Consider the following 27,683-nt stretch of genomic DNA (forward strand, 5'->3'; position numbering starts at 1 on the left):
CCTGAACACATATGCTAAGTAAAAGAAGCCAATCACAAAAGACCACATTTTATATGTCATTTATATGAAATGTCCAGAACAGGGAAATCTACAGAGATAGAAAGTGGATTAGAGGTTGCTTATGGCTCGGGGGAGGTTGTTAAAGGGTATGGAGTTTCTTTTCAAAGTGATAAAATGCTCTGAAATTGACTGCAATGATGGTCGCACAACACTGAATATCCTGAGCCACTGCATTATACACTCTAAATGGATCAAATATATAGTATATGAATTATCTCTCAACAAATCTTTTTTTTTTTAAGTAAGCAAGCAGAAGTTCCCTTCTCACTTTTTGTTGCCTTTCACTTTACCTACACGTAAGTACAACCACTGTTAACTATTTTATAATTCTGTCCAGGATACTTCTTTATGTATATACAAAGACACACATAATCTACCAAAAAAAGAGAGAGAGCGGCCGGCCCAGCGGCACAGCAGTTAAGTGCGCATGTTCCACTTCGGCAGCCTGGGGTTCGCTGGTTCAGATCCCGGGTGCGGACATGGCACCACTTGGCATGCCATGCTGTGGTAGGTGTCCCACATATAAAGTAGAGGAAGATGGGCATGGATGTTAGCTCAGGGCCAGTCTTCCTCAGCAAAAAGAGGAGGATTGGCAGTAGTTAGCTGAGGGCTAATCTTCCTCAGAGGAAAAGAAAGAGAGAGAAAGAGAGAGAGGGTCATACTACATTGTTTTGCAACTTTTTTCTTCAATTAATGTATCAAATCCTTCCTGTGTCAGTACATACTTTCAGACAGCAGTTCAGTATTCCATTATATTCCAGTCTACCACAACTTAACCATGAACCAATTGCTGAGATATTTAGGTTATTTCCATTTTTCTGTTACAATCAAAAAAGCCACAGTAACCATCTTTGCCCATATCTCTGCAAGTCACAATTTCTACAGCCCTGATTCTTAAAAATAAATTTATGAAAAGATACATATGTGGGGGGAGGGGGAAGAGGTTCATTATTGCTTAAGACCACACAAACTTACTCCTATATTTATGGAAAAAAAAATTAACCAAAACATATTTATCAACTCGATAGAAGTTTTAATGTTCTATAATCTAAAAGGTTAAAATATTAAATACCCATAAGCAGTATTTGTATTAATTCTGAAGCATGTTTGTACATGTACAAAAAAATGATACAACTGTTAACAACGGTTACCCTTCTAAGGAAGAAGGTGAGAACAGGGACTTTCAGTTTTTATACTTTTAGAATTACATTTATAATTAGGAAAGTAAACTTTTCTACAAAGAAGTTCATAAGAAGGAAACTCAATATTTCATAAAAGGTTTTCACTTAACCTAAGACAGAGTGTAACAATAATGACCCCAACCAAAAAAACAATCAGGGACATAGAGCAATGGCTCTGAGGGCAGATGAGATAAGAGTCCTGAGCCAGCCATACACTAATCTATGACACTGAGGGCAAGTCATGCCACCTCTCTGAGCCTCTGTTTCTTCATCTGTAAAATGAGAATAAAAAATGCATCAAAGAGTTGTGAGGATTAAAAGATAATGCATACAGTGTGCTTAGTATAGTTACTGGCATATAGAAACAAGCACTTTTTAAAATCATTCATTAAGTAAGATATTCCATTACCCACAAACAATTTAGAAAAGGCAGTTCCCATCTCTGCCCTCTTTTTTTATATACATATATACATGTGCGCATGCGTACAACATACATATACGCACATATGCATGCACACATGCGTACGCAAATACATACTTATTTTTTCTGAACCATTGAAAAGAGAGTTGCATACGCCACGCCTCTTTACCCCTTACTACTTGAGTACATACTTCCTAAGAACAAAAATAATCTCTTACATAATCACAAGCTCTGGTTTTCAAATTCAGGAAATTTAACATTGATATAGTACTTTAATCTATTTTCTATATTCCAATTTGGTCAACTGACATAATTATATCCTTTACAGTGATTTTTTTTCCCTCCATAAAGGATCCAGTCTAGGATCACATATTGGATCTAGCTGTCATAGCTCTTAAGTTTCTTTCAATCTGGGACATATATTATATTAATTCAAACAATATTCTTCCCGACATAAAAATTAATTTAATAATCTCACATCTTTCCCTCTAAACCTAAGCCATGTTTCTTCAGATATGAATGCAACAATTCTTCATTCTGTTTTGCAAACAGAATCTAAGTCTTAGAGGCCTTATCTAAAGTTAATGATGATTCTGAAGTTAAAAATCAATAAACATTTACATTATTATGGCAATGTAAAAATTAAACACTGCAGCCAAGTAATACGTTAGGATTACATTTCCTTCTTTAAAGGTCTAATATGTGACCCACTGGGCCAAATAAAGGATAAGATTCTTATTCTAAGCATTAGAGTCAAATGATTTCTCTTTTCTTAATATATGCGTGAAAATTTGACAGCTGGGATCTGCAGGTTTCTCCGGGCTCCATCATCACTACCACACCATGGATGTAACTTCTGAGAAATCTTTACAGAAGTAAAATATCATTTAATCTTCCTACTGAACACGGTATCTCATCTTTCAGGCACCAGCTAAGGAAAACTTACTCAATTCTTCATGCAATAACTAAAACTTACACTTGCAAACAATAACTCAACCAAGTGAGACAAAGAGCAAGCAACTTGGACTACAAGGACACAGATTATACATACAATATAAATCCTTCACTATAGCTAGAAAGAAGGAAAAACACAGCACCCTGAATCAACAAGATTATGATAACTACTCTCTATTAGAACCACAGAATCTATTCTCCATTATTCTTACCAAAAAAAAAACAAAAATCCTAATTAAAATGAAATTATACTGAGAAGACACTGGTATCCCAGGATTTAGGGAATGTTTGTGTGAACTGAAATTCAAATATGAGGATAGTTCTTGCCTTCAAGGTGCTCACAATCCTAAAATAAGGCAGAGTGTGATTAGCGATATAGAAATAGTATTACACGAGGATGCAAAAGACAAAGAAATGGATTCTGATCTGGGCACTCAAGGAAGGCTTTTTGGAACACTCAAGCTTTTAATGGTTGAACCAGCCAGATTCTGAGCTACTGAGACAAAGGGGGAACAGGAGTGGCACAAGCAAAGAATGAGACAAAAAAAAAAAAGCACAGTGCAAAGTATTTGAGGGACAGTAAGCAGGTCAGTGTGGCCACAGCAAAAGGTGTTCTAGGTGTGTGGGAAAAACAGGGTGACTAGCTGCAGGAGATGTGTTTAAAGCCCACTGGTGAAGAGACTAAAAGGCCATGCTAAGGAGCTTGATGCTTATACTGGAGACAAAGTCATGCTAAAGTTTTTGCAACAAGGGAATGATTTGGATCTAGAAACTTAACAAAGCAACAATTTCTCTTTTCAATAAAATTAGATTATAATTTCCTAAATTAAAAAGAAGGCAGAAACATGAGACAGTAATAAAGACTTAGGTAGAAACAGATAAACACAGGCCTATGAAAGGAAGGACAAGACAGGGATTAACATCCACACTGAGGACAGGACTAACAAAATTTTTAGAACTTGTTTTCTAGTGAAACATCTAGTAATGATGCCTTGATTTTCATACAGATATATAACAATTTAAGAAAACTCAAAACAAGAATCAAGCTTCAATTTGAAAGAATTCCATCCTGCTAAAGACTGTCCACTTTAAACAAAAAATTAGGGCTATAATTCATTTAATCTCAACATAAATACAAGTTTCCGGGAACACTATATTAGATTATGGCACAATTATATATGGGAAAAGTAATCTGACTTGAGTCCTAGTGAAAAAAACACCATATTTAGAGACTTAACATTAAAGTTAACATACAAGACCTCATCTAAATAATTAGGTACACAAACAGACCCCAAAAATTAATCTTAATTTAAAGTAAATTAGTAGGGAGAAAAAAATTAGTAAATTGAAGGGGGGGGGGACCAAACTCACCTAATGAAGTTTGTCCCAAGAACTTTTTCTACTAGAACGTTTCATAAGAACATCTGCAAAAGAAAAACCAGTAGTTTTACAATGACAAATATCCTAAGAATCAAGTTAAGCCACTTCGATCTCCCCACGAGACTCTTCTCTAGAAGTTAGAATGCCGTGACAACATGTTATTTATTAAATTATTACGATACAGACCATTTAATCAACTACAGATTTTAGAAGGTTTAATTGCGCAAAATGGGCTCACCCAGGCCTCAGCATGCCTTTGAAAACTGTAGAACTGTCCAAACAGAATTTCCAGGAACCTACAGATACTCCTATTTAAGGGTTTTTCTCAATCAAGCAAGCATGATTTCTGATGGCTTCTCAGGTAAATCTTCATGACTACAGGAACAAGTACTTTAAAAAACTAAAACTAACCCAGGAAGTCTAGGCTTGGACTTGGTAGTTTAAGGTGTTTTGTACACATAATTGGCCTCTACCAAGGCATCTTTTATGTGTAAGGGGGCGGAAATCAGGGCACAGTAGGAAGGTAGGGAGGAGGGAGTATAGTTGAAACAAAGAATTCTTGTCACAACTAAGCAACAATCTGACCTTTACAGAGATAAAAGATCTAACGGACCTGATTCCTTTGTAAGGATTTCTCTCAGTATTTGCAGACAACTCATCCTTCTAGGCTGACTGTTTATGTGACATGAAGTCACATACATGAACAAGACCGTACAAAATACCAAAATCCTAAAATTAAGGAGTCAGTTAACATAGCACATTATTCATATAACCTCCAGGAACATTTTAACTGAATAAGAACCATAAAAGGGAGGCTAAACACGCAATAATAAAGTTTTCTAATCATTCTACAAGTATTATTTTTGTCTCTCAGTAACTTTTTTTTTTTAAAGATTTTATTTTTTTTTCCTTTTTTTCCCCAAAGCCCCCCGGTACATAGTTGTATATTCTTCGTTGTGGGTCCTTCTAGTTGTGGTATGTGAGATGCTGCCTCAGCGTAGTTTGATGAGCAGTGCCATGTCCACGCCCAGGATTCGAACCAACGAAACACTGGGCCGCCTGCAGTGGAGCGCGTGAACTTAACCACTCGGCCACGGGGCCAGCCCCCGTCTCTCAGTAACTTTTAATTTAAATTTTGTAAGTCAGGCCATATTAACCACATACTATATGGGAAAGGAAATAAAGTTATTCATAATTTGCAACTGCAGAAACAAACCATATTAAGTATCAAGATTGGTCTTGCTAAAGTTGTTTAACAAGGTATAATAGAGAAGTTGTACGCTACTGCAGGGAAGGCGGAGAGGTTGTAAATCTGTAACACCTTTTCTTGCTAGAGTATAATTTTTGCTGTGTGTTTGAGCACTGAAATACATATTACAATTTTTTCCTTTATACTAAAGTTATAAATTGATTTTTTTTTTTTGAGGAAGATTAGCCCTGAGCTAACATCTGCTGCCAATCCTCCTCTTTTTTGCTGAGGAAGACTAGCCCTGAGCTAACATCCGTGCCCATCTTCCTCTACTTTATATGTGGGACACTTGCCACAGCATGGCTTGACAAGCGGTACAGAGGTCCACACCTGGGATTCCAACCAGCAAACCTGGGGCCGTGGAAGCAGAACATGTTAACTTATCCATAGCGCCACTGGGCCGGCCCCTATTAACTGATTTTTAAAACTTATGTTTGTAGGTACATTATATTATCTATGTATTTTACTTTAGGGTAATAAAGAAACATTTGTTAAAAAGAACAGATGCTGGGTCTCTTTGTCCTTATCTGATTTGAAAAAAAAAAAATCCAGATGGAATAGTACATGTGAAGGAACATTCTACTTAAAAAGTATTACATACAAAATGATGAGACATAGCTCACTGGAACTGAACAAGTGTCATGGGGCCAGCCCCGTGGCTCAGTGGTTGAGTTTGCATACTCCGCTTCGGTGGCCCAGGGTTTCGCAGGTTCACATCCTGGGCGCGGACTGGCACCGCTCACTGGGCCACGGTGGGGTGGTGTCCCACATGCCACAGCTAGAAGGACCCACAACTAAAATATACAACTATGTACTGGGGGGACTTGGGGAGAAAAGGCAGAAAAAAAAAAAAGTGTCAGAGTACGTACTACAAGGTTAACTGTCCAAAGACATGCCATGTGCTCAGAGTTCAGAGGAGGGACAGCCCAGGGAGGCTTCACAGGAAACGGAGAATTTCAAACAGGTTGTTAAAGATTGGGTGGGATTTAACTAAAGAGAAAGAAGGAACTAGAGTAATTCAAGAGAGGATGGCTGTTAATACCAAAGTAGGAAGAAAGCACAGCATTTGTGAGAAATAGAGAATAGGTCAGAATATTAAGAGAGCATTGAAGAAGGTAAGACTAGAAAGGCAGGACACAACCAAAGGCTTTAAGCTTTATGAGAGGAGAACAATAACACAAAAAGTGGTGGTGCTGAACAAAGACAGTAGCAAGTAGGATGGTTTGGAAGGGAAAAGTCATTTACAATGTTCCTGGAATTGCCAAGGGCCCAATATTTCAATAATGAAAATGCAGAGGAAGACACCAAAGTGCGTGAAAGCATTAATTGCCTGAGCTTGATAACTGATTAGGAATGGGGAAAAAAGAAGCAGAGCAAGTTGTTAAAGATAACTGCAAAATTATAAGGCCTGCAGTGAGTAGAAAAAGGACGATATTGCTAAAAAATTAAGGGCAGCTTCCAAGGAAGCAACACCAGCTATGATATGCTGGCTTTAAAGGTGGCCTCCCAAGTAGATGATGGACACCCAGAAGATAATTGACGGGGGGACGAGGAGGAGATGTGGAATTAAATTCAAGAGACAGGTCCAGTCTAGACATAAGAATGAATCGATGGTGCTAGATTTAATTCAAGGAAATCACTATACAATATAAGAATAATCTGACATGTTTTAGAATGTATGTGGTAATTTATTCTGTCAAAGATACAAGAAGTTCATGAATACAGAAGTGTTTGTGTAAAGTGTTCACAGGTGTAAAGTTCCAAGAGATGGACCAAACAACAGGCAGATTCAACAAGGTTCAGGCAGGTCTGCTTCAATGCTGGCAATGACTCTTCTTCCCAATAAACACAAGCAAACATCTACTTAGTTGGAAACAAGTATGTCACTGTGAAACATTGCCAACAAAATTAAAAACGCCCATGCCTCTTAGGACTATTTACCAGATAAAGGTGATGTGAGGTGAGTCTGAAAGAAGCTCTCCAGTGCCACAAGCTACCTTCCCATGATACCAGCAGGTATTCCATGTTACCAGTCATGTACACCTCAGAGAGCAAAAGCAGTTAAGTTTGGGTGACCTTGAACATTCATATATTTGAAGAGGTAGAATGCAAAGTGGTTATGTTAAACCTAAGCAATTACCTAAAGTATCTAATTACAAGGGATTCTTAAACATATTAAGCAATAATGAAGAGACAACCAGGGTGGGGGCTGGGGCAGGGTTTAACTAGAGTCACCTAAAGTTCCGTCTCCAAGTGAAAAAAAAAATCTTTCTGAAGTTACCTGAACTAAGATGTAAAAATTTTACAATCACATATTTTACTATAAACAGGAATTTATCTATTACAGAAAACCCTAAAAAGAGTAAAAAATCAATATATTTAAATATTAAATACTATAATACTGGATATCACTGTGCAGCTGCATTGGAGAGGTGAATCTAACACAACAGTCAAAGTCCCCTTCTGGAAGACAATGAAGTCATGACTAAAAGGAAGGGCATGGAGGCCATAAGAAGGCTGATAAGAAATGAACACGTACATGGAACAGTTTATGTGATCATCTGTATGCCACCTACCACATAAGCTTCAACAAGGGCAAAGAGGCACACTAATTTGGACCATTTATATGATAAAAGAATTCAAACTACAAACACTAATCAGACTGAACCAAATTCATGAGGAAAAACTAAGAGACTCAGGCCGGGGCTGGGGCGGGGGGCGGGGAAGGTTAAGCAGCACTTTTTTTTGGCTAGGGTGCATTTTAACTTCGAAAGAACAACAGAATGTTTTCTACAGTCTTGTGCAGGATAATTAAGAGTTTAAAACTTTAAGAAGGAAACACTGAATAATAATTTTAAAGGCATCTTTTATTTTCACTGTATGTGAAAGAAATGGCTTTTCCTGCATATGCATTGCATATAAAGAAACAAATTCACAGCAAAGCTTAAGCGTAGGGGCAATATAAAAATAATTCAGAGATGTTAAATTTTAGGAAGTAACTTTACAACTCCTGCTACTTTGGGCGAGTTTTTCAGCTTCTTAGTGTTTTCCTCATTTATGCCTAATAACTTTTCAGTGACTTGATGGATGATATGACTTCCCCAAACCAGGATGGCATGTTGGGTATGATTATTCCATGGTGGAGAGATGATTTAATCACTAGCAGTAAACAAAAGCCAACCATTTATCAACTGAGTAAAACTACTGTGGCGTGATCTTAGTCCCTGAACAGAAGCCCAAACCTCAGGTTCTCTAAAACCTTTGCTGCTGGGGCCAGCCCAGTGGCGCAGCAGTTAAGTGTGCACGTTCCACTTCAGCGGCCCGGGGTTCGCTGTTTTGGATCCCGGGTGTGGACATGGCACCGCTTGGTAGGCGTCCCACATATAAAGTAGAGGAAGATGGGCACGGGTGTTAGCTCAGGGCCAGCCTTCCTCAGCAAAGAGGAGGATTGTCGGGAATCTTCCTCAAAAAAAAAAACCTTTGCTGCTTTAGTCAACTCTAAATGAAAAGAGAAAAAAAGATACAGTTGAAAAAGCACGGCTGCATTCACCTATCATGATAAGTTCATTCTGATGGAGGTTCATTTATTTAACAAATATTTTGGGGTGACAGGCACTATTTCAGACACAGGGTATGCGGCAGTGAACAAAACAAAGTTCCTGCCCTTACAGAGCTGCAATTCTATTGTCAACTATTATTCTCACAGGGCTGAATGCCCTCAGTGTGACTTTTCCCCCTACTTACTAAGACCATGCTTTGAAAAGATAAAAAGAAACAGTAAATATAAAACTGAGTCAGTGTTCTGGCTCAGTGAGATCTCCAAACAAGATGATTTAAAAAAAAAAACCACAAAACAAAACAACACTGTGTGTCTTTACTACCTCTTATGGAAACACTAAGGTCTGTGAGTTTTCAGGGATCCAGATGCACATTCATGATCAGTATACTGCATTCCTCTGCCAGCTGTACAGCACAGATAAGCAGCTAAAACATTATCATTTCCTAAGCAAAAAACAACCATCTTCTCCTTGAAAACAAAAATCCAGTAAGTCGTCAGAAACCATCAGCTGAAATCCACGTTATAATTACATTTCTGTATCAAAGAGTGTTTCACTGGTAATAAGTCTCTTGAACCAGCAACACTTAAGATAATGTTCACTACAACAAGTAAAAACTGTTTCAATAGATAATAACCAAAGATCAATCTTGTATAAGTCTGTGACTACGTTGGCAGTATAGAGTGTGGCTCATTCTTTATATACATATATAGGGGTGGGGGGAAGAGTTTTTTTTCAAGTGTGGAAGAAGTTCTCAACACATTCCTCAAAGGAGGCTCTGCAATAGACAGAACTTCAGTCAGTCAGTGATCAACACTTAAGATCATTTGTCTTCATTTAAATGGCTGAAATACTGACAGCTGCTTTTCCAAATGTAGACCCCAAAATGTGAGACGTGCTCTAGTATTTTTTTAGACATTAAAATTTGCTTGCACTTCAGATGTACCTTATTGCTTTTCACATCTCAAGTAGGCAAAAGAAAGCCCTGACCATGTTTCTCAGAAAAGATTAATTGTGATCAAACTTTAGCAAATTTGATTTATACTTATTAAAATCACTTATTTTACAAGTATTTTCCTTTTAAACTTAATCCTTATATAAGGGGTAGGAAGTGGGGGCAAGTATAAATCATATACAATGTCTTGGTGAAGACACTTTCTGGCAGTGTCCAGAAAAGATTAAAACCAAAGATCACATCACAATTTGCTGAAAAGGGTAAAAATTAAATAATTTTAAGAAAGAATGTGAAGTTTTTTTTATGCTCTGATTTGCTCTTTAAAATCACTTCCATAGAACACATTCAATTCATACTACTAACTCAGATATATTAAATCATTAATGGGATTGTAAGGAATTTCTATGAGTAATTTGTAATGTTATTTTCTAACATCACATGGTGGGCATCATTTTATTACTGAAATTAAGAATTTAAAACCTAATTTTATAAAGCAGCATTTAGGTTCCCCATCTTAAATGAAGAAATGTTCCCTAGCTCCTAAGGAAGAAAAAACCCCTTATAATTTAACAGAAAACAAAAGAAATATTTAAGTGTTGTTTGTTAAGAAAAGATGACAGAAAATCTGGGCGTTCAAATAACTAGAAATTACTTGAATTAAAAGCCAAGCAAGATCATTTATCTAAGTGCCTGAGGTAGTTCACTATTGACAACTCCATAAAAAGATCAGAAAGACTAGCTCCTGTATTGGAAAAATGTTTCTTGACTTTTGTTTCTTAGACTAGTTCCAAGGTCTACCTTTGGGAAATTAACAGAAGGCAGATTCCTGCACATTCATAACGTCCTGCTAGAACTTGCTCTCAGTTGAAGTGGAAAGAACTAACTTTCTTGCCTCCTGTACCTCTTTTCTCCCCTACCTTGCCCCAAATCAGAGTTCTCACTGGCAATGCATAGGTCAAATATTCTGTTCTATTTTTAAAAAAAGAAAAGAAACATTCCTACTCAAGAAATTCGCACCTCTTCATGGAAACCTAAATTTTCCTAATTATAATCTTGTAATGACTTCTGCCCCTCTTAACATATCATACATTCTCTCTTAACATGAGATTGACCCTGCCTCCTACTGTTCAAATAAAATTTTAACTGCATTTTCTTGGATGAAATATCTAAATGACCAAACCCTATGAAGATGAGCAGTTTTACAATAGTTTCTCAAAAAGTTTTTAAACAAGGTTTAAATTGTGAGGTCCTATTTCTTATGCACTCAATAGAAAAAGAAAACTAATCAATGAGATAGGTAGCAAACAAAAAAAACATGATTTTTTTAAAAGACAACTAAAAAATTACGCAAAATTCAACACACCAATGTCCTTTTGAAATCCTGCCCTAAAGGAACAAAAGCAGAATCTCCAGACCCCACCATTTTTACAACAACCCCACCCCCACCAGCTGCATAAGACGTTTCTTTTCTAGAAAGACAAACAACTTAATTTGAAGGGGGGGGTGCAGCGTGGCAATGTTTTAACTAGACTCAGTGTCTAGTCTGTTAGCAAAAGCAGGTAGATAACGCATTACTAAAGCCCACCCTACAGATAACATCTCTGAGCTTGGGTCAACAGGGTAATGGGTTGGGACACAGGAACTGAGAGTCACTCATCCAGTTCAGGCCGGCTGAGACAGCCAACTCATCAACTGGACTCACATGGACGACAGATAAGTGACCCTTCGCCAGCAAGGAGATGAAAACTCCACCCTCAGAACATGTTAATGCTGCCATTTTGTGAACACGCGTCCTATGAAGAGCCATGAAGCTTGACTACACTTGTGCAGATCGTCGATTACCTCACTTCTCTTTACTTCCAATCATCTATTCCCACTTAAGACTACCCGCCCCCTTATCCCACAAATATCCCTAATCCCCATTTTTTGGGGAGGCAGATTTGAGATTGGTTCTCCCACCAATCATCTATTCCTACTTCAGACTACCTCGCCCCTTTATCCCAAAATATCCCTAATCCCCATTTGTCAGGGAGGCGGATTTGAGATTGGTTCTCCCATCTCCTCTCTTGCTGCCTTCTGATTAAATCCTTTCTCTTTGCAAACTCACCACCTAGGTGACTGGCATCATCGTGCAGCAGGCAAAATGAACCTGATTCGGTAACAAGCTTACCACAGGATCTCAAGAGAGTGCCCACATATAAATGAGCATGATTTTCCTATTTTGCCTAGGTACTTGAGATGTTCAACAATTATTCTAGGAAAAATTTGGAAGTAAATTACACTCAAAAAATAGCTATCAGTATCCCAAACCTAGCTAGTCTACATATTTCTTATTAGTATACTAATATTATATTAGGAATGTTAACATTCCTCTTCCCATCTGTAAACAGACTCTTTAAATTCTAGTTCCTTCCACTCAGTTTTATGCAGAATAACAAGCATAAAAATGGATAAGGACCAGAAAGCTGAATGAAAACGTAAATCTGTCCTTTAAGCATACAACTTAACAATGAAGAGAAGAAAAAGATTTGAATTTGTGTAACTGCCGTTATCACAATTTAAAACTGTCTAACTCCAGCTGGCCAATAGTTACATTCAAGAAAAGAGAGACAAAATTCAAATTGTAAAGGCTATGTGCAACGAAAACAATTCACTCTTCTGTTGGCCTAGTTAAAATATATATTCTGGCAATTAACTAGGGGGCTACTCATATTTTTGAAAACAAGCCAACAAAAACTCAAAATAACCTCCAATAACCACACACTACAATGTGGGCTCTATTTAAAATGTTGAGCTCTAATATCCACTCCTTCAAAGCAATTCTCCTTAATTATTAAATAGTCAAAGGACCAGACATTGTCTTGACCAGGACACCATCTTAAGAATCCTTTTAACACCATAAAATTCAACAGATCCCCAGAAAAAGATTCACCCTTTTAAACTAGTAATATTTATCTCATGTAAACAGAAGGAAATATGTGACTGCCATCCAAATATACACAAGAAGAAAGGGAACTTTTTCAGATAAAGTCAAAAAAGTAGAATTCATCAATATGCTTTACTTAAGAAAAAGGAAGGCAAAAGTACTAAGTAAGGGCTAATAAGAAATAAGCTATTAAGTAAAAGAGATTTTTTATTTTTAAATAACTGCACTTAAATTAATAACAAAAAACTCAAGTCATGGGTTCACAGTGAAGACAAAAACTAAACCTCAAATTTAAAAAATTCGTAAGCTATCATTTTGTTTAACCCATTAATGGAGGGGCTAGGGGAGGGGCTTTTTAAAAAAGCGTACTGACTAAATTACTTATATTCATGCTAAACATACTAAAATATTGGTAAAATATCCTCTCACAAGATGAAAAACTTCTCAAACACACAGCCTTCTACAAACCTATTCTACACACATTATGAAGTGTGCTGAGTAATCTTGTTTATACATCACAAACGTAAGTACTACTCAATTCAGCATGAAAACAACAATCCACACAAACAAGTAACTGGAATTCACAAGTTTCCAATAAGCATGTGAACATAACTACTAAGAATAATATCACACCTCCAAGGTCAGTCTGAGCCACTCATCCATTTCTTGCATTTTCCAACATGAAAACAGTCTGTCAAAGAAACTAATGTCTCAAAGGGGCAGAAGGAATAATGCTTTTATCCAAGCTCTCTAGTAACCATCAGGCCCTTGATTGAATAGCAGTTCTGTATCACTTCTGTTTTTAGTCAGGACACTCATACATACTAAAATGCAAAGAAATATAAAGACCTTGGAAAGAGCTTACACTTTTTCTTTTCTATTGATTTACATCCTCAACATCTAATCTAAATCTTATATTCTACAGCATAGTTAATTTTTCAATTACCAGCATTTCCATGGTGTGGTATATAAATCACTGGTGACTGAGATGATTTGAACGGAACATAGGCAAATACTCTTAAAAAACAAAAACTACGTATTTATGCTAATGAGCATTGGAGAAAACATTCTGCATTTTACTGACTCTGAAATGCCATCAAAATCAAGGCACACCATTAAATTTACACACCACTCAGAAAGAAGAAACCTGCCAATTCATATAACATACCATTGATTTCAAGATGCATTCCCATTTGACAGATACTGAAAATAATCATGTAGGTAATATGAGAGGTTTGGGTGATACTGCACTATATGCTAATACAAACCCTTCATACACAGAAACTGCTACATAACTGTCTTTCCTCAGGTTGCTTTCTTTCATTTTTATTCATAAAACCTATTTCTCCAATCCATTAAAAGTCTGAAACAATTCATAAGCAGGCCTGACCAGGGCCACATGCAACAGTATCCAGTCCTTCCCCCAAACAAATGATAAGCCTGTCAAGGTTTCTGCTACCACCACAGAGCTCCTGCATCTTTTCCACAACCATGACTGCTATTGCTAGCACAGTATGATGGAGTACCAGGTTTCCTCTGGGGCTGTCGTAGCACCTCCAACTCTACATATCCCAAACAGAATCCATCATCAGCCTCCCTCCCCTCTCCCCACCACTGGGACTATCTGGTCAGCCTAGGTCTGCAAGGCTAGAAACCATTTGATTCTATTTCCAATAACAAAATCTGACACCAATTCCCAATGCTTTCATTGAAATGCTCCATTTTTATCTTTCCATTCCACGCCACCAGTGTCACCACCATTTGGTCTAGCAAACTGGTTCTCAAACATGTGAATTAAATTTATGTAGACCTCAATTACCTAAGGAACAAAATAACCAACTACAACTGGACTTAGAACAGAACTGATTCTGGTTAATTCCTCTTTTAACATCACCTGGCATACCCATCCCATCAACAGAAGTTTCACTAAAACATCACTGCTCAAAAAAAATGTGCCCTATGACAATCACATCCGGAATGAACAACTTCAGGCTGCTTTTAAATTTTTCATGCATGAGCTTTTGTCACTGCTATTACCTTTGTCTGATTTACTCATACCTCTTTATCCATCTGGATAAATCCCAAACATCCTTCAATTCTTGGCTTCAAACATTACTTTCACTGTGAAAGCTTCCCTGCAGAGTTTACTGTGCACCTTCAGTACAGCTCTAGTTTACAACACTTACTGCATGTCATTATAATTACTTACATTTCTATCTGTCCTAATAGACAGATTATGATTTCCTAGATAGGTCAGTGTCCTACTCAAGATTTGAACCCAAGGGCCTTACACCATCCATTAATGAGAGGCATTACAATACAGCTTATTAGGTAGGAGTACAGGTTGTGGAATCAGACTGTTTGGGATGTGAATTTTGGTTCCAAACTTACGTGTATCACTTTAGGAAGTTCACTCAGTTTCCTCATCTGTAAAAGGGAGATAACATTAGAAGACAAATTTATTGTACTAGTGTCTTCAAATCAATGATCGATGAATACTAATTCTGATGAAGACGAGAAACATGCTCATTAACTACTTTTTGAATTTAAAAAAACATAATTTAAGTAAATATGAGAAATTAACCAGGGCCTTCTATTACCCACTCATTGAATGTTTCAAGTATGCCCACTGAAAACCTCTATATTCTAGTTCTTAGCATAAATGCAACATTTCTACCTGCCTTTCTTCATACAGAATAAACTCCTAGGATTGAAAGATTTGTAAGTTTCCATTATTCATTATAAACTTTAAAAGTTCAAAATAAAAAAAGGAATAAGTGATTTTGCTGAAGCAAAAATTTTAGTCATAGGCATTTGAGGCTAAGTAAGAGGAAATCACTTAACTCAATGAGCCAAGCAACATAACCATTATTCTCTACACATTCTCAGTGAACTCTCAGGGTACTATCGTTGTATGTATTTGTCAAAATCTACTGCATCCCTCTCAACAAGGTCTCCCTAAAACGAGGACCCTCCCTCTCAACAACAATGTCTCCCTCAAATGAGGATCTTACTCTTCCCTTCTAGGACATTCTATGTTCATTCCAAATTCCTTGCCATTGCTTATGTTACTTCCTATACCCAGACTAGCCTTTCCTCTAGAAACCAGATTCCCAGAGCTCTTCTATTATTCCAAGCCACTAAACTTTTACTGCATTTTTGCAAGTACACGATTTAGCATTTATTCTCTTTTATCAAAGTCTACCTCTCTCCCTCCCCCAACTCTCTCTTCTCCCTCACTCTCTCAAACACAGAGGCTACAAGTTCCCTCAAGAGCTACTCAAAGTGTTTTGACTAATCAACGAAATAATATTTTTCTCTCCTTAAGAGTCTTGGGATAGATCATAAAAATTTTTCTCATAAGCAATTAAAAATAACTCTAAGTGATAATTCTCATTACAATCGTGGGAAAACTGGAGTGCTTTCTACAATCATGTTCATGTTCCAGCATTAAGCTAAAAATAGATAATACATGATTGTAAGTAACTGTAAACCATCATTTCACTAACATATAAAAACTTCTTGAAACAAACAGGATCTTGGTAACAGCTGTAATATCAGTCCTGAACTGTTACTAATCTAATGCCACTTTTGTATAAAATGAGGATGGTTTTTGTAGAGATGAAAATACTGCTTCAGGGGCCAGCTCCGTGGCCGAGTAGTTTGGCAGCCCAGGGTTTCGCCGGTTCGGATCCTGGGAGTGGACATGGCACCGCTCATCAAGCTTTGCTGAGAGGGCATCCCACATGCCACAACCGGAGGCACTCACAACTAGAATATACAACTATGTACTGGGAGGCCTTGGGGAGAAGAAGAAGGAAAAATAAAAAAGAAAATTAGCAAGAGATGTTAGCTCAGGTGCCAATCTTTAAAAAAATAAACAAATAAATACAGCTTCAAAACAAGGATATAGAATGAAAAGTGACAGCAAAAGGGAGGTGGTCTTAATCCTCTTTGATCTCTTCTACAAAAGTAGAAGTCCTTACAATCAAGCCATTCCTAAGGCATCCTTTGTATGTTCCATTCTGTGTGTAATAATTTTGCTTCTACCCCAAAAACTAGTTCTTCCTCTGTTATTTTCTTAACCTTTCTGGAATTGACAAAGGAAGAGCAGATAGGTTCACAAATAGCTGAGACTATAAAGAGTTTCCCCAAACTAGAAGCCAAGATAATTTTTCAGTCATATACCTTTAATGCGTTCTGATAATTGGGAAAGAATCTTAATGGCACTTCACCCACATGAATAGCTGACCCCACAGCATCAGAAAGTATGGTAACAATATTTGGGATGCTACCCAGAAAGAACAAGGCCAATTTATTTTTATAAAATAAAATTTTTAAAAAGTGACAGCAAGAACAGGGAGAGAAGACGCTTTCAATCAGCACAAGCATAACCTCATTATAATGAGCCAACTGTGACCAGCTGTTAAGCTTATTTTATTAGCAGTTAACTTTTATTGAGCACTTCCCTATTTGCCAGGCACTGTTTTAAAAGTATTATATGTATTAACTTAATTAACCCTGCAATAATTCTATCAGGTAGCAACCATTACTGTTCCCATTTACACTTGAAAAAGCAGATATACAGAGAAATAACTTTCCCAAGATTATACGAGCTAAGTGGAGAAGACAGAATTGAAACCCAGGAATTCTGGCTCCACAGTTTACATTGTAAACATCTATACCATACTGCCTCGCTATTAAATAAAATAAGTTTGTAATATAGTAAAATTTGATGCTAACTATACTGCTTATAAAGAGAATCCAAGTAAGAAGCCCTTGCATATTGAGAATATATTTTTATATGCTGCATGTCCTAATATATTTTAACGAATACAGGCTTTATTGTTTCATTCTCCCACAAAATTAGAGATTTACATCAGTTTTACTACCCATTGTCTCAAGTATATTACTTGACACTTGTTCCTAAAAATCTTTATTCTTTACAACCTCTTCTCACTTGTCAAGATAATTCGAAACTCTAATTCTATTCTCCAAGGGACTGACAAGTCATCTGCGAACTTAATGAGCATATTCCCCTTTTCATCACCTATATCATTAAGAACATTATACAGTAGAGAGTCCAATCCTAACCCCTTTATAAAACTACTTCTCTCTCTCTCTCATATGACAGCAAAGCACCAGTAACAGTGTATGACCCTCTAATCTGTTTTGCACCATTTAACAATAAGACATTTTCATCTCTTATGAAGGTGCCACCAGAAATAATTAATAGCTTTCCTACTGTTAAAATATATCCATTGCTTGCCTCTCTTCCCAGACCTGTCCCCATCATATTACTTCATAGGACAAACTGTCTTTCAATACTACACAGTTTATTATTTCATCATCTTTAAAGTCTTCACAAATTATTTTTAATTATTTATAATCATCAATTACCTCAAGATTTTTTTTAACTTTATTAAGGTATAATTGAAGTATAACAAAGTGCACATATTTAAAGTGTATGTTCTTTTTTGACTATGGTAAAATACACATAATAGTTACAATTTTAACCATTTTAAGTGTACAATTTTTTGGCCTTAGGTACATTCACATTGTTGTGCGATCACTACCACTATCCATTTCCAGAACTTTTTCATCATCCCCAACTTCCTTTTTAAGGTGGAATAATAGTCCATTGTATGTATGCACATTTTGTTTATTCATCCACTGACGGACATTTAGATTGTTTCTGCCTTTTGGCTACTGTCACTAGTGCTGCTTTTGAACCCTGCTGTACAAATGTGTTAGTCCTTGGTTTCACTTCTTTTGGCAGATACCTAGGAGTGGAACTGCTGGATCATGTGGTAATTCTATGTTTAATTTTTTGAGGAACCACCACGTTGTTTTCCATACAGCAGCTGCACCATCTTACATTCCCACCAGCAACGCATCAGGGTTCTAATTTCTTCATTTCCTCGTCAACACTTTTCTACTTGTTTGATAACAGCCATCCTAACGCATGTGAAGTGTTATCTTGTAGTTTTGATTGGCATTTCCCTAATGACTAGTGATGCTGAGCATCTTTTCATGTACTTACTGGCATTTGTATAACTTCTTTAAGAGAATATCTATTCAAGTCCTTCGCCCATTTTTTAGCTGGGTCATTTTTGGTGTTGAGTTGTGTTAATCCTTTATCAGATGTATGATTTACAACTATTTTCTCCCATTATTTGGGCTGCCTTCTCACTCTCTTGATAGTGTATCCAATGCACAAAAATTCTTAATTTTAACAAAGTTCAATTTATCTATTTTTTTCTTTTGTTGCCTGTGCTTCTGATGTTACAGCCAAGAAATCATTGCCAAAAGCAACACCATGAAACTTCTCCCCTGTTTTCTCCCAAGAGTTTTATAGTTTTAGCTCTTAGGTTTTAAGTCTCTGATCCTCAATCCGATTTATTTATTTATTTATTTATTGGTGAGGAAGACTGGCCCTGAGCTAACACTTGTGACAATCTTCTTCTATTTTGTATGTGGGACACCGCCACAGCATGGCTTAATGAGTGGTTTATAGGTCTGTGCCCAGGATCTGAACCCACGAACCCCAGACCACTGAAGCAGAGTGCACAAATTTAACCAACTATGCCAACGGGCCGGACCCCATAATCAGATTTTTTTTTTCTTTTTCTCCCCAAAGGCCCCTGTACATAGTTGTATATTCTTTTAGTTGTGGGTGCTTCCAGCTGTGGCATGTGGGATGCTGCCTCAGCATGGCTTGATGAGCAGTGCCATGTCCATGCCCAGGATTCGAACTGGCGAAACCCTGGGCCACCAAGGCGGAGCACACAAACTTAACCACTCGAGCACGGGGTCGGCCCCTCAGATAATTTTAAAAGCACAAATACCATGCTATTTATGCATCCATAAATAAACTTTTTTTGAGTTTAAGTGTTAGGTAAGACTTAATAGAATCTGTGCTATAGAAATCATCAGAGATACACAAGACATTAATTTATGCTCTTTTTATAATTTTTAGACAACTAGAAAAAGATAAACTGATATATCCATACAATGCAATGTTACGCCCTTCTAAGCAAGGGAGTGGGTGAGTAACCCAGGTTGACCAAATCACAGCTCGTTCCCTCAACCACATGATCAAAGGGGGAACCAATCAGAATCCTTCTTTTCTACTAGAATCATGATTTGCTAACAGTGTGCTGAGGCACCCTGGAGGTACCACAGTAAATTCACAAGGGCCTACAGGACTGTTTAAGTTTTTAAGGGAAACACAGCAATAATTGACATCTAGTGAACCACACAAACAACTAACTGAGGCCATTCATAATTTCAACATTAGCTCAGAAAACATTCCTTTCAATGACATCATTTCTTCAAGAAGCAGGAGTTTCAGCAGTTGCTATGATAAAAAGCAAGTATCATGCAAAAATCAATGTGGAACAGGAAATAGAGGTGGAAGGTATCATCTGATTCCAAGGTTCAAAATTTTTGCAGTATCCAACAGGCACACATAGTGAAATTAAAATGTTTTCTTTTAAATTATATGTATCAATTTTTCAAATAGTTAAGTTGTCAGGAAATAAATACCTAAGTTATTTGGCCCTAACCACTTAATAAATGGAACTGTTAGCTATTTCTTTTGGCCAAAAGGCAGTATGGAAAATATTACTGAGATACTAAGAGGAAGAAGAGACTTTGGACTGTGCAGCCAGGAGCCAAGAGAAGCCTGAGAGAATCACACCAATGCCCAAAGACATGCAAAGCTAGAATATCTGAGACACCATACCCTCACTTCCAATCCTCAAGGTCTCCAAGCTGCCTGCCACAGTTCTTCAGTTATGTGAGCTGCTCCAGTATCCTGCCAATAAAGCCACACCTTCCTCTGTTTATTTTTTTAAGCTCTAATTCAGTTTCTGACACCAGCAACCAAGAGTACTTAATAACAAAATCAGATGACTCACACATTCAACTTGATTTCCTTAATAAAATCATAATTGAGGGGCTGGCCCCGTGGCCGAGTGGTTAAGTCCTCGCGCTCCGCTGCAGGCGGCCCAGTGTTTCGTTGGTTCGAATCCTGGGCGCGGACATGGCACTACTCATCAAACCACACTGAGGCAGCATCCCACATGCCACAACTAGAAGGACCCACAACAAAGAATATACAACTATGAACTGGGGGGCTTTGGGGAGAAAAAGGAAAAAAAAATCATAATTGAAAAATGTATTTCAGGTTTTTTAAATAACGAAAGAGACAGAATTAGGGCATTACTTTAACTCAAATACAAATCATTCCATTTAGTATTTCCTGAATCAAGTGAACACAGAACACTGTTATTAGATACTGCATACTGAGATAAAATTTAGTTTTTAAAGTTTTATAGATTTCTTCATGACAAAATACTCATATGAATTAATTTTTCATAGCATGATAAAAAACTATTTTTCTTTCATACTAATGTAGAAATTAGACAATTTCTAAGTAATCTAAAACTCATATACTCAAAAATTACAGCTTCAAAGAAAAATAAGTAAAACATTCTATGACTATTAAAAGAATTCAAATGTTTTCTTTAATAATACTTAGTTCATTTCCAGAAATAAATTAACATGAATCTTGTACTTGCTTTGATTTATAATAAAAACAGATTCCTCCATAAATCAAAGACAGCAACGATTTCAGCAATGAGCGCAATTTATAGTTCATTCATTGCAACTGATGACTGAAATAAAAATCTATTTAACAAAGATAAAAGTAAACATTTCCAAAAATGAGAAAAGCTTAAATCAGAAATACACCTATTGAAAATCGCAATTACAGCTAATTTTTATGTTCTGTGATAAAGAGTTTGTACAGATCTACTGCAAATAAAGTTTTATCAGGAAAAAAAAGTAACTAATCAGCTGGCTAATATTCAACAGTTTTACTACTAATCGAGTATTCTGCCTTGGTTGCACTAGCTAAAAATCCTAACAATGAACCTGCTTCTCCATGGGTATCACTGAACCACTATCTAAAGAAAACAAGCTGTCATCTTGTTTCCCCAGAATACCCATATTCATTTTCATCCTGTGTGTTCATCTTCTTTGTCCATATAAAAAAGTTGGATTTGTTTTATTAATCTTAGATAATATATATGTGTATATATGTATACATGTGTACAGAAACACAGACACACACACACATACAGGTATTTAGCCCTACTCTGTAACATGAAGTGCAATTTTTTACCATATTACTTCCCTTTGGGCTCCGTGTGTATTTTCCCTAGACAAATGTTTACTCTCATGTAGCACTGTTTAATGATAATCTAGTCAATATTATTTAAATGTTTAAATAATATTTAAAGTGCCTTTTTCCCAATGCAACTCTGATCTGATGAGACTGCCTAAAATTTCTAAGGTAAAATAGAAGTGTCTAAAGTTTTTTTAAAACTTAAATGGAACTCTGCAGAGTGTCAGATTAACATGCAACTGAATTAAACCTCCCCAGAAGAGAATCTGGATTATGTAGGCTACTGAGCTGTCTAAGTTCCTGGAGGCCGACAGATAACGTGAAAGGAGAAAAATATATAAATTAAATGTTTACTTAGAAAAAAATAAAAAGGTAGAGATAGAACTCAATAATCTGGATATATTTAATGTAAAGCAATTGAGATTTGCGACATCCCTCAGTGCCTATATCAGTCAATCAAGAGGAAAAGGGCTCTTGGGGACAACGTGTATTAAAGGAAGAATCAAGTGATCTTTATACCATGGTGCCCATGCACAAATTTAGGTTACTCGTGTCTCCCTCCCAATGCAAAATATGTTAGCTCCTTAGTTTATATAATTACATCTCTGGTCTTAATCTTTCCCATGCATTCAAATCAGTTACTACAGAACTACTTTCTAAACTGTTTAACCCTAATGTTTTGAAAAACTATTTTTTAAATTATTCCTTTTTGCAACTCAATGGGCAGATCCAAGAGCCACTCAAGCTTCCTTTAGAATTCTAATTTCATCGTGTATTTTCACCCAACCCTCAACAGAGCTAATATTTAAATATATTACTATAAAATATTTCAGATTATCACTGGAATGAAGTGGCAGTTTCAAGTGGGTTCAGAGTTTGTCCAAGATCCTTCACCCTCTGTTTTCATTCCAGCGTTGCTGCATATTTCTCTTGCTTCCATTCTTTATCTAATCCTTCTCAATCCAGCAACAGAAGGATGAAGCCTTCTTTCAGTTTGCTATAAAACGAATGGGAGTATATTAGATAAGTTAAAGCAGCTTTCATCCCAGGATGAAGTCAAGTCACAAAAATGCATTTGATGGACAAACTCCTCATAACATCTTAAAGTTATACCTTGACCTCTAATACATCAGTTCACATTGCAACCCTGACCTCAGTCTATTCTATAACCCAAGGCAACTCCTTCAAAGTCTACCTATGTAATCAAAGCCTAATTTTCAGCTGGAAGGAATTCAAACACATAAAATCTTATCACAAAATAAGCAAAAAACCCAAGTAAAGGTTATAAAACACTTGCAGCAACACCAAGTAATTCAAATCAGTCATCCTGAAAACACCTTAAAAAGCTGGATAAAATATTTAAAATTCTCTTAAAAGCAAAGACCTAAAAGAACAGTGAGCTATTATGAAAATCAGGTTCCCTGAGATATAAAAGAAGACTGAACTTCAGGGAGATGAGTCCAACACTAGGGTCAGCTTCTGCCCTCGGGGTATTTCATGAAACTGAAGAGAGACTGAGCTGTGCTTCCCATCAGTGTCCAAATTTTTTAAAAATCCAACTTCATACTGTAAAAATACACAACCGAAAATTTAAGGAAGCAAAATTTGAAAACCAGACAGTGAAGAAAGATATCGTGCAAAACTACCAGGAAAAAACTTGTTTGGCTATACTAATACGATAAAAAGAAGACTTTAAGGCATGCATTACTGGAAATAAAGAGGAACCTTTCAAATTATTAGGAAAACATACTGATTCTAGATTTCTATAAATCTAATAACACAACCTCAAAATATATAAAGCCTAGGATCAAAAAGACAGACAAATCCACAATGTAACACATTTCCATCAATAACTGAATACAACAAGCAGGACATCTGCCCCAGAATAAATAGGTTTTAAAAAAATAGATTCGAACAATATGACTAAGAAATTTCATCTAATGGATACATGTAAAATCCCACACCCAATGGCTGCAAAATAATTCTTTTTAAGGGCCCATGGAACATTTACCAAAACTAACCCTATACTGAGCCCTAAGACAAGTCTCATAAATTTCAAAGGATTTAAAATACACTCTGTATCCTGACTACAGTGCAATCCAATAACAAAAAGATATCTAGAAAGTCCCCAAATATTTGGAAATTAAGTAAGACACTTCTAAATAAGCCATGGATCAAAGATGAAATTTTAAAGTATTCTGAACTGAGTAAAGGAAAATGCTACATATCAAAATATAGGAAGCAGCTAAGGCACTGCTCAGAAAAACTTAATACACAAAATGCAGTTTATAAAAGACTGACAATTATTGAGCTTAAGCATCATTCAGAAGTTAGAAAAAGAAAAGCAAAATAATTCCAAAGAAAATAAAAGGAAGGAAATAAAGAAAAACTGATAAAACAGAAAAGATGTAAAATAAGAATAAAAATGGGTTCTTTGAAAAGATTATTAAAATTGATAAACTGCTGGAAAGACTAACCAAGTTATAAGGTAGATGGCACAAATAACCAACATAAAGAATGAAAAGAGGGACTTTATCAATTCTGCAGAAATGAAAGGATATTATTAACTCTACATCAATAAATTTGAAACTTTTGACAAAATGGACAAATTAAAGAACTACAAAATTGAATCAAAAAGAAATATGAAAGCTAAAACAGCTCCATAACCCTTTTTTTTTTTAAATTGATTCAGTAACCAAAAATTTACAAACACACACACACAGACACCCCCTCCAGACCCAGGTGCTTTCTCTGGCATGTTTTACCAAAGAGTCAAAGTACAAATTACTGGTTCTATACAAACCATTCCACAAAATAGAAAATGAATCTGTCTCATTTCAAAAGGCTAACATAACCTTGACAGCAAAGCTGACAAAGAGAATACACAAAGGAAAATTACAGATCTCACTCAGATGTAAGCATAGATGGAAAAAGCCTAAACAAGTTAGAAAAAAACCTGCTATACATATATATGTTCCCCCCCCTTATCTGCGGGGGATACATTCCAAGACCCCCAGTGGATGCCTGAAACTACAAATAGTACCAAATCCTATATATACTGGTTTTTCCTATACATATATTTTTGAGGTGTAACAACAAACCTAGCATGAATTTTTTTCTTCCTTCACACTTTCATAGATAGCAGATTAATTCTTCCTGTAGATCTTAGCAACCTTAGCATATGATTTTTTCCCCCTTATTAACTTTCACTTCAAGGAAGCACTTTATGGCTTCTCTTTCGCATATCCAAATTGCCAGCATCACTACTCCTGCACTTTGGGGCCATTGCTAAGTAAAACAAAGGTTACTTCAACACAAGCACTGCAATACCAGAACAGTCCATCTGATAACTGAGATGGCTCCTATGTGACTAAGAGCAGGTAGTGAATATAACATGGATACCTGGGACAAAGGGAGGACCCAAATCCTAGGTGGGAGGGAGTAGGGACAGCAAGAGATTTCATCATGCTACTTAGAACAGCACATAATTTAAATTTATTATGTCTTGAATTTTCCATTTAATATTCCCAGTTGACCATGGGTAAGTGAAACCGAGGAAGAAGAAATCGCAGACAAAGGTCTGGACTACTGTACATCTATAACGGGATAATAAATCATGATCAAGTGAAGTTTATACAAAGAACACAAAGTTGATATAAGATTAGGAAATCAATATAATTATTAATAAATAAAAAGAGCACAATCCTATGAATATCCCAAAGGATTCATAAGAGTTTGGTAAAATTCAACATCCTTTCATGAGTCTTAGCAAACCAGAAATAAGGAATTGCCTTACTCGTGAAGATATCTACCCAAAAAACTAAGCAAATATCCTTCTATACCTAATAGTTAAACATTAAACATTTTCCCTTTACCACTAGGAGTAAGACAAAGATGCCCACTACTGCCACTGCTATTCAACATGTACTTACCCAGGCCAGTGCATTAAGATAAGCTAGAGGGGCTGGCCCCGTGGCTGAGTGGTTAAAGTTCCACACACTCTGCTTCAGCAGCCCCAGTTTGCAGGTTCGGATCCCTAGCACAGACCTACTCCACTCATCAGCCGTGTTGTGGAGGTATCAATTGGCACAGATGTTAGCTCAGGGCTAATCTTCCTCAAGCAAAAGAAAAGAGGAAGATTGGCAACAGATCTTAGCTCAGGGCAAATCTTCCTCACCAAAAAGATAAGCTAGAGACATAAAAGTATAAAGACTAAAAAGAAAAAAATAAAACTGTCATTATTAGCAGATGACATGATAGTGCACATAAAATTCAAAAGAATCTATGGATAAATTATTACAATACGGAGGTTGGGAAGATTACAGGTTAGAAAAATCAATATATAAAATTAGAGAAAACAGATTATATATAATAGCATCAAAAAATATCCAGTACCCAGGATTAAATCAAACAAAGATGTGTAAGACCTCTATGGGGAAAAAGTATAAGGATGTACTGAAAGACATTAAAGATGACCAAAATAAATTAGAAAGTCCATAAATTATCAATTCTCTCAAATTGAGCTAAAGATCCATACAATCCCAAATAAAGTATTAGCAGAGCGTGCTCTGTTTTGTTTTGGAGATGATGAAATGACTGTAAAAACATAAAAGTCCAAGAATAGCCAAAATGCTCTTGAAAATAGGCGTGGAACCAAGGTGGGAAGATTTCGTAAAAGAGATATCAAGATTAAACCACAATAGCTAAAGATGTGGCACAAGGAGAGATCAATGGAACAGAAAAAAGACAGGAAACATATCCACACATAAAGGGACACTTGATTTGTGAAAAAAAGGTAACAGAACAGTAGGAAAAGGACTGGACTTTCAATAAAGTGTGCTGGGACAACTGAGATCCATATGGGAAAAAAATGAAATTGGTCCCTATTCCATACATTATAAGCAACATCAAGTGAGTAACTGACATAACAGTAAAAGGCAAAAGTATAAAGCTTTTAAAAAATGCTTGAAGAGAAAATATTTTCATGACCTCTGGGTAGGGAAACATTTCTAAAATAAGACATAAAAAATAGCAACTAAAAAAATTAGATAAATTTCACATTAAAATTAACAATTTCTATTAATCAAAAGATCATAAATACATTGAAAAAAGGCCAAATAAAAGGGCAAAAATACTTGCCCAAACTTAACCAACAAAGTATCCAGAATATACAAAGAAGTACAAATTAGTACTGTTTAAAAGGAAAAAATAGAGTGACGTCAGCATCATAGCTGTTCCCCTAGGCTCTCCCTCTTAAGATACAAGGGAAAGGACATTCATTAACCAACAGAGGAGATCCACACAACACAAGAGATTTCTGAGAGATCCAGGCAGCCATCTGTCTGAAGGTAGGGGTGCTGGAGCCCCCCTAGGAGGCAGTGGAAGGAGGTAAGCAGATCTCTGCCTCCCCCAGTGGACCTTGCACAGCAGCTGGTGTGCAACTCTTGAGAGGAGAAGGGGGGAAAGGCAGCCCTCCAAGGGAACACTTTCGCTATCGGAGTTGCTTCCCAGCCTGCAGGAATGCTCCACACCGAGGCTGTTAAGCCACCACAGGGGCATCCACACCAAGCCAGGCAGCCAGTGAGTGCAGAGTGGGAGCACAAGCAGGAAGGAAGGCACCCTCTTTCCCCAATCCCACCTGGTGCATCAGTTCAGCCAGTTGGCCAGGGCAGGAGAATCCCACCAGAGTTCCTGAGGCTATGTGTATAAAGCAGCAGCAGCCAAATGCAGAGAGGTGTATTGGGACAACTTCCAAAAGACAGGCACAACTGCCAAGGATCCTGATGGGCTCAGAAAACAAAGCTCCT

General features: G+C 36.7%; 1 protein-coding gene across 50 annotated transcripts in view; it reads right to left on the reverse strand.

Annotated features, from left to right (window-relative positions):
• MTMR3 (myotubularin related protein 3) overlaps positions 1–27,683 on the reverse strand; it is a 141,853-nt gene that overhangs the window by 63,068 nt on the left and 51,102 nt on the right. For 31 of the 50 annotated variants that reach the window (XM_005612449.4, XM_070219770.1, XM_005612451.4 and 28 more), the window contains one exon: positions 3,988–4,040. The exons of 18 other annotated variants lie outside the window; for them this stretch is intronic. The gene's annotated coding sequence lies outside the window, so the exon portion shown is untranslated. Of the gene's footprint in view, positions 1–3,987; positions 4,041–15,074; positions 15,117–27,683 lie in introns of those variants that run through there. One more of the 50 variants, XM_070276234.1, reaches the window with a different exon arrangement.

This window comes from Equus caballus, chromosome 8 (genome assembly GCF_041296265.1).
Source record: "Equus caballus isolate H_3958 breed thoroughbred chromosome 8, TB-T2T, whole genome shotgun sequence".
Lineage (NCBI taxonomy): Eukaryota > Metazoa > Chordata > Mammalia > Perissodactyla > Equidae > Equus > Equus caballus.